The sequence below is a fragment of the Neofelis nebulosa genome, chromosome 9 (assembly GCF_028018385.1).
Source record: "Neofelis nebulosa isolate mNeoNeb1 chromosome 9, mNeoNeb1.pri, whole genome shotgun sequence".
In the NCBI taxonomy this organism is placed as follows: Eukaryota; Metazoa; Chordata; class Mammalia; order Carnivora; family Felidae; genus Neofelis; species Neofelis nebulosa.
This window is the reverse complement of record NC_080790.1, coordinates 830,257-841,784: the sequence shown is the minus strand read 5'-3', so window position 1 is coordinate 841,784 and position 11,528 is coordinate 830,257. Positions and strand designations below refer to the sequence as shown.

At 54.7% G+C, this 11,528-nt stretch overlaps 1 long non-coding RNA gene across 1 annotated transcript; it reads right to left on the bottom strand.

Annotated features, from left to right (window-relative positions):
- Window positions 1–5,248: 5,248 nt before the first annotated feature.
- On the bottom strand, window positions 5,249–8,539 carry LOC131486148 (uncharacterized). The gene is made up of 2 exons (XR_009249198.1): window positions 8,315–8,539; window positions 5,249–7,871 (listed from the first exon to the last, which is right to left on the bottom strand). It is a non-coding gene; the product is annotated as an uncharacterized LOC131486148 (long non-coding RNA).
- Window positions 8,540–11,528: the final 2,989 nt, after the last annotated feature.

Below are 11,528 nucleotides of genomic sequence, written 5' to 3'. Positions count from 1 at the left end.
GCCAGTCAGAGGGGCCAGCAGCCTGGCCACCGCGACGTCCACCCGCACTCGGGGTCACCGGGTGCCCCACCCGATTCTGGCCCCACTCGGGCCCAGGCGGAACCAGGCTTTATGGGACATCTGTTCCGGGTGAGGCCTGGGTCCTCCACACCCAGGGGCCCCTTCGGGCGAAAGCACCCAGTGCCCGCTTAGTGCAGACAGGACCAAGGGCAGACCGGGTGATCGGGTCCGCCCTGCACTCCTCGATTTGCATCAGGAGTATCAGGTCGCCTGTGCTCTCGGGCCCTCGCTACTGGCCTGTTCACACAGGCGGCATCGTCTGTCACACTGCTCCCCACGGGGGTCTCTGGGTTAAGTGTTGGCTTTGGGCTCCCGGCTCCCAACCCTCCAGCCCACACCTGTGGACCCACAATCCCAGATCTGGAATTTATCCCAGTGACAAATACTCAGACGTGTGCGCGCAAGATATCCGTTGAGGAAGGGCTGAGATGACCTGAGTGGTGGTCGGGGTGGAGGGTGGGTTGGGGGGGCGGGTGGTACAGCCGTGCCCTCAGGCGGCCGACTCCCCCAGGCAGGGCGTGGGGTGCCAGCAGGAGGGGGCAGGGGCAGCGGGCAGGGGGACCTCCCTGCAGTCTCAGCTTTGCTGGAGACCCACAGGCCCGGCCTCGGGGGGCTCACTGCCTGGGGGAGGCCACTGCTGACTCACCTGCGCCCTGGCCCCTCTCGAAGGCACCCGGCCACGCTGCCCTCAGCATTTCAGACAAGGGCCAGAATGACGTCTGCAGACAGCAATGAGACCACAGTCATTTCTAGGTGTGCAAGGTGTGAGGGTCGGGGGAAGGGGCAGGAAAAGGAACACTTTTTCAAAGGGCTTTGTTTTTTACCTCTATGGCTTGAAATTTTGCCACGAGATTACGTATTAGAAAACAATCTATACTTTTGTAAAAGATAAAAGGGATTTTAAAAAGATCTTCTGGGGGCGCCTGGGTGGCTCAGTCGGTTAAGCGGCCGACTTCGGCTCAGGTCATGATCTCGCGGTCCGTGAGTTTGAGCCCCGCGTCGGGCTCTGTGCTGACAGCTCAGAGCCTGAAGCCTGTTTCAGATTCTGTGTCTCCCTCTCTCTGCCCCTCCCCCGTTCATGCTCTGTCTCTCTCTGTCTCAAAAATAAACGTTAAATTAAAAAAAAAAAAAAAAAGATCTTCTGTAGCCTTAGTCGTTACTGATTGACTTGCCAAGACACGAAGAAGATAATGTGGAATATTTGATTCTTGCTAAAAATCGAGAGTAAATTCACACCTACAATAAAAGCTCGCATCGGCTCCACGAATGTGCAATTTGCTTTCTCGCTTGCTCTGCTTGGTGATTTCACACATTGTGACAGAGAAGTTCTTTCCCTGAGACATGTGCAGACTTGAATCACAGATATTTCTGGTCGTTACGTAATAGCCCGTTACAGCATCGCGTGTCCTCTGTAACTCAGGAGTCTCCCTGCCGAGTTTTGATAATATTTCAAAGATTAGTTTTCTAGGTGTGAGAAGCGTAGGACACAATGCTGAGGGCCCAGGCCATCCTGAAGGACTGAAGGGCTGTGTGTCCAGCAGGGAGGGCGCCCCAGTGAGCCCTGTGGTGCAGCCGTCTGCTTCCCTGTGGCAAAATGGGGCAACTCGCTCAGGAAGCAATAACAACCCCCCCGTTAAGAGAATTTACAGGACAACATACTGCACAAGATACGGGGGTAGTGGGGTTCCTCTGTGATAAGGTGCCCAGACATGAACAGTAATTATCAACAGACACTGAGGACACATGGCACCTGTGTGGTCATAGGAAGTCCTTATGACATCTTTACAGGACACGTGCCACCATTTCCTTTTTCAGATGGGAATGCTGAGTCTCAGGAATGCGTTAAGTTCCTGCCACTAGCTGGGACCTAGTTGGTGTTGGGTCTTCAACGTAGGGCAAGTCTTATTTCAAAGTAGCTTGTATTTGAGGGGCTCCTGGGTGGCTCGCTTGGCAGGCGCGGTCCAGCAGAGGTGACGCACCGGCTTGGCGGTGAGGGTGGCGATGGCCGTGCAGCAGCATGAACTGAAGGCAGACGGTGGCAGCCACAGGCTCAAAGGGGTCAAGACAGTAAAGTTCGTGTTTTGTGTATTTTGCTACGATCACAAACTCCAGGATCGGTGGTCTCTGCTTCCTGCTCCCCGTCCCCACTGCGCTTCTGTGCTGCCTCACCACCTAGAGGCCCCCGCCCAGTCAGCCTGTCCCAGGCTGTCCTGGCCTCACCTGAGCTGGGCGTGGGCAGCCTCCCCCACGAGTCAGGTGCAGGCCTCCCGGCTGGAATGTGTGGCCACTGCTTTCTGCCAGTGGTGCCTGCACTCCACAAGCTTCACGGTTGTGGTAAATCACATGGGAAACTTCTCGGAAGCATCGCTGGGCCTGTATCGGTTTGAAGAATGTCTTTCTTCCTGGGTTGGGGCAGCCCTTTGGCCAGGGTGACGATATTCCCGTGGCGTGGCTTACAGCAGGTCCCTAAGAGCCACCCAGGCGCCAGCCCCTCCTGAATCCACCCACTCTATCGGATGTGCTGGAAGCTTCCGGAACCTTCCATCATGAGAGCCACTCACAGGCTCACTGATGCCAAGTGCCCCATGCCCCCCTCGGGTTGGCTTACATCCACCTGCCAAGTGGCACCACACTCTTTTTTCCATGTCGTCACTGTGTTCCAGAACATTCTGTTTCTTCTAAGAAAACCTCTCAGACAGAGGTCATTGACCTTTCTGCTGGCATATTACTGACGCTGAGCGAGAAAAGATAACAACTCTGGGGACTGGTGCAAGGCACTCCTGGTGGGAGGCTCTGGAAATGAGTTTCTGGGCTGCTTCCCACACCTGTCAGGACGGGCGCTGAGAGTGTTTTACAGGGAAGGCCTGGGGTGAGTAAGCATAGATTTCTCCAAATTTGGGCTGCTTCACAGAGCATGTCGACACCAAACAGGCCGCCTGTGATGGGGTGCTATGCTCAGTGTGTGTGCCAGTCAACCCTCTAACGGTGTGGTTGCCGCGGACTTGCCCCTTGTGGCCTTCCAGCTTCGCCCGAGCGCACACGCTCCACACTCACTAAATTATTATGGGACCCTCACGTCTCTGACACTTTTCTTCAAGGTCTTGTTAGGCATTTATCAGGTCCAGTTTGGGAAAAGACCCATTTCTGCACACGGCTCACTGCCCACACAGGCCAACCTCCCTCCGGCCTTGGTGTCCGATCTGAAGAGCCATGCCCAGAGCAAACCTGTGGTCCAGGCTGATGCGGCTTAACCTCCGGGTTTGGGTTCAAGGTGTCTCGTGGCTGCAGCTGCTCAGGTCTGGCACCTCCAGCCGCCACCTGCAGGTGACGTGGTGGGCGTATGCGGGACTCCCATCAGCAGGGAAGCACCAAGCCTTGTGCCCTGGCTCTCGGGCTCTGGAACAGACGGGCCCGAGCTGTGGTTTCTCCCACCTCCTAAGCGAGGACACCGGGGTGTAGAGAGGTCATCTACTCCAGGCTGTGCAGCTCGTTAACCCTGCAACATGGGCTCAAACTCTGCATGGTTTTAAGGCACACGCTGTAACCCACGTCCGGAGCTCAGACAAGGATGTGATTTTCCAAATCAGAGCCTTCGCTCACCTTGTAGGGTGCCATGATGTCGGCCTCTGTGGGCTGACATGTCTTGCTTGAAGACATTAGTACACTGTAAAATTTTACTAGTGTATGTAAAAGGTAGACTTCAGGCTTTTACACAAAATAACCAAATTACCAAAAAAGTTATCTGTCTAGATACATTACGCTTTCTTCCCAGTGCGATCTGTCTCCCAGATGGAACCGTGTACCCTGTGAGGAGGAGTCGGTATGTCCTGGTGCAGCTGGGACTCTGGCTGTGGGACTGGAGTTCTGGGATAAATACTGAAACTTGCATGGAATAAAACTGGAAGAATCAACTATTTTCCTTTGATGCTGTGCTCAGGTGCACAGGCAGGAATCCTTTGTGACCTTTGTGACCGTAAGGATGAACAGATACAGTGTCACGGCCACTGCGTGATGACCAACACGGCCATTTATTCTTGTCTCAGGTGAGACGAGGTGCCCTTGAGGAAGTCATGGAACAGATCAGGCTTTCCTCCCTTGGAAAAATTACTTTTGAGTGTTCACAAATAAATGGAAAAACAAACAGATTTTTCCTTGACCTTTCGCAAATTCACATTGGACGTCTCTACAGAATCAATTTGTCAACAAACTATGAGCCCAGGCTGCTGATTCAACTCTCGACTCCCACGACTCTGTTCTTCAAGACGTAGCGTCTGAGGTTCAGTGAGCGTGAGGCGGCCCTCACGGTGCCCCTGAAGAGACTTCTATGAAGCCTGGTATCTCCACTTTTAAAGTTACTCCCTTAGGCTGACTTAAGAGACCGTGGCCCAAAGACTCTTTATCAGACGTGAGCTTCTTGGCCAGAAAGTTGCAATATTAACAGGCATCTTTAGGAGCTCCCGTGGAAATAAAGATCTGTGGGCTCAGGCGCAGCAGGCACAGGCAGGTGTGGGCTGCTGGGGGGAGGAAGCCTGGAAGCGGGAAAAGCACCAAAGGGAAGGTGTAGCAGAGGGGGCTTCCCCTGCCCCCTCACGATTGCAATGGTGGCTAAGGCCGGCAGAGAGCGCCGGCAAGGGTGTCACAGCTGCCAAGGACAGCATCTGGGGTGTTCCCTAAATCCCTCTTTTCTGGCTCAGATTTGTCCCTTGTCCCACATGGTTGCTGGAGGGCGGGTGGAGGAATCGGTGTGCCCTGGCCAAGCCACAGGTGGATGCCGCACCCAGGACGGGGCTGGGGTCACACCTGCTGAGAGTCCCCCTCACTGAGCCTGTTTAACCTCCTGGCCTTCACTCTGAACAAAATCCAATACCCCTGGTTTATGTCGCTTACCCCCAGACACTTTGGATTTCCAGAGTCAGCGCCAAGTGTCTGTGCTGAGTCATGCCCGGGGCGCTCGGATCTCAGTGTGCTGCCCTCAAAGACGAGGACGATTCCCACTTAAATTCCCCAGAAATCCTCCAGCCGCCGAGGCACCGTCTACCCAGCCTCCACCTGTCCAAGGGGTGTAAGGCCCTCAGCTCTTCCAGAAACTTCTGATTCACACAGAGGTGTCCTTCACCCTCCTGGCAAGCAGAGGCTCACGAGCCACCCCCCGGGGTGCCCAGAATTTCATGCGTCTTTCTCTCACATGTACTTCTTTAAAAAAATTTTTTTTTTTTAACGTTTATTTATTTTTGAGACAGAGAGAGACAGAGTATGAATGGGGGAGGGTCAGAGAAAGGGAGACACAGAATCGGAAACAGGCTCCAGGCTCCGAGCCATCAGCACAGAGCCCGACGCGGGGCTCAAACTCACGGACCGCGAGATCGTGACCTGAGCCGAAGTCGGCCGCTTAACCGACTGAGCCACCCAGGCGCCCCTCTCACATGTACTTCTGCACATTCCTACCTGTCACTCCCGTGCAGGTCACATTTCAGAAGGGGAGTTACTCTTCCTGGGACGCGTGAGGCTCGGTGAGATTTAGGAAGTCCCCTTCTGCGGGAAGAACCAGCCGGCCACTCTGTGCTCTGAGGCCCCGTGCCCTGCTGCTCTCCCCACGTGTCTGTGGCTGGACGGCAAGGACTGTGTTATGTGAGTTCTAGCTCTCAGACTCTCGAGCCTAGAAAGTGGTCAAATCTGTGCTGAACAGCCCAATGGATGAACGAGGGGGCTGACAACAACGTGACATCCAAGGAAGCCCAGCAGTCCCCGCACTTACCCCCTGACTCCTGGGCCCCTCCCTGGCCTCCCCGCCTGTCTGGGATTTGTAGCCCAAGACTGAGCCACCTGAAGCCCCGTCCACGCATCTTGCCCCCCCAAAGATCTCTGCTTTCCTGGCGTGCTCCACTAGGGACACCGTACCTGCCAGCTCCCCTGCCCACCCCCGCATCCTGCAGGGCAGAGCGCAGAACAGCCTCTCTGGGCTACCGGGGCCTTCTGCCTGGAATGGGAGGCGCGAGCATGCTGGGAATAACGAGCGGATACTCATCCTCTCCACAGATGCGGGAGGGTGCCACATTCCAGGCACCTGTGTGTCCCCAGCCCCTAGCATGTCTGTACACAGCAAATGTCCAGGGAGTGTTTTCTGAATGCTATGGCCGGAAGGCAGGATGAGAACATGTTTGAGACCACAGCTGATGGTGCCGGGTTACCAAGGCCCAGATGAACGAACACAGCCATGTTCTAATGAAGCCACGTTTACAAAAAGTGTCCACGGATCCGATGTGGCCCACGGGATGTGGCTTGCTGACTCTTGCTTTCAAATAACTTTTTCTTACATTTATTCACTTTGAAAGAGGGAGAGACAGAGAAAGAGGGAGAGGGAGAATCTCAAGCAGGCTCTGTGCTGTCAGCTCAGAGCCCGACATGGGCTTGAACTCACAATGAGATCATGACCTGAGCTGAAATCAGGAGTTGGACACTCCACCGACTGAGCCACCGGGTTCCCTGTGCTCTCGAACAACTTAAAGATCTTTATTAATAATAAAAAAATAGAGACAACCACTCAAATTATTTACACCCTGAGTTTGAAATTAGAGGGAATGAGTCAAGAGTGACTGAATTATTCTCTGAATAAAATATACATAAGTGAACACCAGCAATCACCCTGAAGTGCTCAACTGTGGGTCCGGCTGCACGTTCCGGGCACTTCCACGGTTGAGTCACTTGAGCTTTTCCTTTAGGGTGGGATCAAGGCTCTGGGGGCTAAGCTGACAATAATTTCATCAGTCCTGAGGATGTCAGATCTGAAGCCGATAAGGCAGAGCCATGGCCCAGGACCGTGGCCCGACCTTGCATTTTTTAAATGCGTCTAGGCTCACTCTGAGCTCTTATGAAGGCACAGAAAATCCCTAACTCCTAAAGGAAGAAGGCCACGTGACATTCCATAAGGCCGCTGGCGAACCTCTCATCTCTGCCGCCGAGCGTCGGTGAGAGAGGGCTTTGCACAGAAATCCCCAGATCGCCTCGAAGCCGATTTCTGAAAAGGCCTTTCACGAACCATGATGGGCGGTGGTCCCCACGTTATCTGCAGGGCTCCCGAAATCTAACCCCCCCCCCCCAACCTATGGGGATACGACTCTACTCCTGCGTAGGAGTCACAATAAACAGTAACCAGAGAGCCCACCTGAGGGCAAACAGGAACTCTGGTTTACCTGGAGGAAACACTGTGCATGTTCTTTGTGTTATGCATTTACCTTGAATTCCGGTTTCAAAGGAAAAGTTTATTACAGGTGAAAAGTTTTTCTTGGGATAAACACATATTATTGAAGATTCTCATCTCAAGTAAACTTATTGTTAGGTACCAATAAAATATATATCCTTTCTCCCAAACTCTGTTTTGGACACACAAACTCGGTCAAATTAATGTTCGTCCTACTGCTCTGCACTAAAAACAGTTGTGTCCTCTCGAAGTTCACGTGTTGAACCCGCCCCCCAGCGTGGCTGTGCGGGTGATGGCAGGAGGGTGGCGCCTGCGTGATGGGGGAGTGGTGCCCGTGCAGCAGAGACTCCTGCCGGCCCGTGGCCCTGCACCACGTGAGGACACGGCGAGAAGTCGGCATCTGGGAACCAGAGCGGGTTCCCCCGAATCTTCTGGCGCCGTGATCTCGGACGCCGAGCCTGCGGGACCGAGGAAGTGGACGTCGTTGTTCCCACGTCACCCAGTCTGTGGTTCCTGAGGTTCCTGAGCGCAGCCCGAACATCTAAAATGCTCACTCCCGGCAAACTTCCGCCGCCTTACCAAGACTCCGGAAATCAAGTGACGAGGTATCTGCCTTTGAGTTTTTATTTTTTTTTATAATTTTTTTTTCAAGGATTTTTTATTTATTTTTGGGACAGAGAGAGAGCATGAACGGGGGAGGGGCAGAGAGAGAGGGAGACACAGAATCGGAAACAGGCTCCAGGCTCCGAGCCATCAGCCCAGAGCCTGACGCGGGGCTCGAACTCACGGACCAGGAGATCGTGACCTGGCTGAAGTCGGACGCTTAACCGACCGCGCCACCCAGGCGCCCCTGCCTTTGAGTTTTTAAACAAACACACAGAAACGAGAATTACCATCTAAGCCAGTTTAGGGAAAGCCTGCTAAGGCGGCGCGATTACAAACTGCCGAGCTATAAAACAAACCAGCTTCCTCAGCAGGACAGAAACATCCGTGAGTCCTAGCTCGTGGTACAGACTTGGGTTTACTACAAAGCGTATTGTATCACGGGGCGATTACCTGTTTGGAACCGCTCTGTCCATGTGCTTCTGAAAAGTGCAGCCGGAACGGGAAGTGCAGTCCCACCAGCACCGGCACGTCGGGACCTGCTGTCACCTGTGTCCCGGTGCCTGACTTGGGGCCGGTTCCAGCCGTGCACGCGCGCTCTCCAGCAGAGCGTGCTCTCCAAACGTGTGCGTGCGTGCTCGCTCCAGGCGGGCACGCTCTCCAGCCGGGCGGGCTGGCTTCTCGCTGGCTCCTCCAGGCGTGTGCGCGCGCCCTCCAGCCCTCTGCGCATGCTCTCCAGCCACGTATGCGTTCTCCAGCTGGGCGCGCCCGCTCCTCCAGGCTCGTGAGCTGCACCGGGGCTTCGGGCTCCGCACCGCCCGGCACCGACGGGTCATTCCACGGTATATGTTAAATAGTTGAATCCAGTGTCGTGCTTCCACGTGTGTCTCATAGAAGCCTCTATGAGCCCGACTTGGATCTCCTTGGATTTACAGGGTGGGCTCTTCCTCAGGACGTAAGTCGGGTAAGTAGTGTCTTCTGAACCGTACACTGCCCTTTTGCCCCCCGGCTGAGGCCTGCTGAGAGCTTTACAGAGTTTTTGCTGTGCATTTCACCATTTCTGCGTGCGACTTAGCCGTGCTCTTCCCGTGTGGCTATGCGTCCGTGCGCGGCGGTCAACCCGCGGAGCTTGCTGCGGCCAGGACCTGCCGGACGCGCAGAACCTGCGCCCGTGGCAGCCTCCACGTCCTTCCGGGGTTTTGACACACACAGAAAACGCGTTTCCTCGGCGACGCTGTCCTGGCCGTCCCTGACCACGGCTGTGTCTGCGTAACGTGTGTGCAGGTGCACACGCCCACCAGGTGCGCCGTTTCGTGGGTAGGGGCGGGCGGCCAGCGGCGGGCCCCTGTGCAAATGCGTCCCCGCCAGGCGGGGTTACGGAGTCCTCCCTCCTCCCTGCAGGCTGGTACTCGGGCTGCGGGGTCAGGCTGCTCCCGTCCGCACGCGGGAGGACACGGAGGCAAATTCTCCACTCGGGACCAAGCCTTGCTTGTTGTGAAGGCAGGACGGGGCCGGGCTCTCCGTCCTGGACCAGGTGTTCCAAACCGCAAGGCCCCGCGGTGACCCCCGCAGGTGCCCCGCAGCATCCGAGAGGCGCCGTGGCGGGATTGAATTCGTGCTACGGGGACGCCCGCGTGTGCACCGCATAAGGGACAGACTCGTCCAATCACGTTGTGATTACACCGGAAACTAGTGTAACATCGTGTGTCAGCTGCACCCCGCTTAAAAAGTAGATAATAGATACATAAATAATTAGCCTGTGAAACCATGAGGACATTCAGTCTGGTTCCCGAGTTGAATAAATCAGTTTTACTTCCAAAAAAACCCCAAAAAAGTCCTGTTGGAATTGGGGAGGGTTGGGTTAGGAACTGTCTTTGCCTGTTCTGTTGCTCCAAACTCTGGAAAAAACAAGATGATAATAATTGGTATAATCTCCAGTCTTACCCCTCCCCTATTTTTGTGCTTCTGGACAGACGACATCAGATGGCCACCAGTCACTGAGTGGGAGGGAAGGGATTTACCCATGGCAGTCACCACAGGCCCCAGTAAACGAGAGGTTTTACCGTCAGCTCCCACAAATCGTCCACAGGGACAGAAAAATAAACCAGGACCTTGTTGAGTGTTTAGGGTTCCACGGACACTCCTGTGATACGCTGAGCGTCCTGAAGGCAGAAAAGTCATGAAAGCTCACCGGCAGGTGGAGAGTGCAAGTATTAGGTCCTGGGGGGGGGGGGTGCCAGGAAGTTGCTGGCTATGACAAGGTCTCTGCTGGTTGGACCCCCAGGTCCACACACACACAGAGCTCAACGGATATGGGAAGAGGTTCTTTGGCACTTGCCTGTGTCTGGAGGGATCCAAATGCAGCTGGATCCTTTCCTTACGTGGAAATGTCGTTTGAGGTCATGAAAATACAGACCACGAGGTGAGAAACATAAAGTTTGTGTGAACCACGTAAAATTGTTCCTGACGCTCACACCTGCTCACGGTCCTTCCTAGGACACCTGCCTCGGCATCCAGCTCCCTGGTCCCCACCAAGCACCGCTGGCTCCTGTCACTTCTCAGCTGTGCCCCCACCCCCCTCTCCACCACGCACAGGTGTCTTTGCTTCTCCTCTGGTGTTAGCGGGTCACTTTTCCTGCCAGCTCAGAGCCTGCTGGGCCTGTGAGAGCAGTCTGGGCACGAGATCACAGTCACAGACCGACCCCGGTCACAGACCAACGCGGGGAGTCCTCTGAGACACCGGTGATGATGTATTTGTCATTTCATTTCCTTGCCTTCAGGATGACGGGCATTTCCTCCTCCTCCTCCTCCTCCTCCACCCAAGACTTAATAAACCTTCAAGATGAATGTTCAGCTAGCAGGGTCACTAACAGGACGCACCTACTCAACAGCGTCCTGCCAGATGCCCACGTGTGGATTGTAAATTAGGTCAGGATCCACGGCATGGATTGAGATACTTTCCAAGAGGATGTGTTTCCACTTTGACTACCATACTTCATCACCGGGCGAGTTTTCTGCTGCTACTGTTGACATGGGATAGAAAAATGTACAAAAATGGAACAAAGGGCAAACAGGCCACACTTAGAAGATACCGGTTACTACTCTCCGGGGACAGGCAAAGACAAAGTACAACGATCCTCTTGGGGTTCCACAGGCCCTGGGCTGAAGCGTGTCTCGCCAGCTCCACGGAATCTGTGCCGGGGGGCTCAGCCTGGGGATCCCAGGGCCTCGGCTCACCGAGCCCCACAAATAGCCCGGCCTTCGACCTGGGCTGAGGCCTGTTCCCTGACCTTCACGGTGAGAACGAAGTCAGACCCGTGCCAGGTAGGGAGCGAGTTGAAAGGGGTCGTGTGTGCGCGGCCCTCAGCATGGTCTCCACAACCGATGACTTTGCACACGAGATCAGCAGATGATTCCCACTGTTAATTAGGATGATTACTGACAATTAGGAATTACTGATAATTCCTAATTAGAATGCAAAACTGGTATTTTAAGGTTAGCTGCACATCTCAATGAAAATAAAATAATTTCTGACCCAGCACCCTGACAGCCTGGCGTGAGGAGCAGGCCCCCGCCTTTGACGAGTCCTGTTTCCAAACCAAAGCGATAATTGTTGTTCCACCCCCACCCCCCACTGGTCCACAGGGGCGTGAGCAGCCTGACCCGT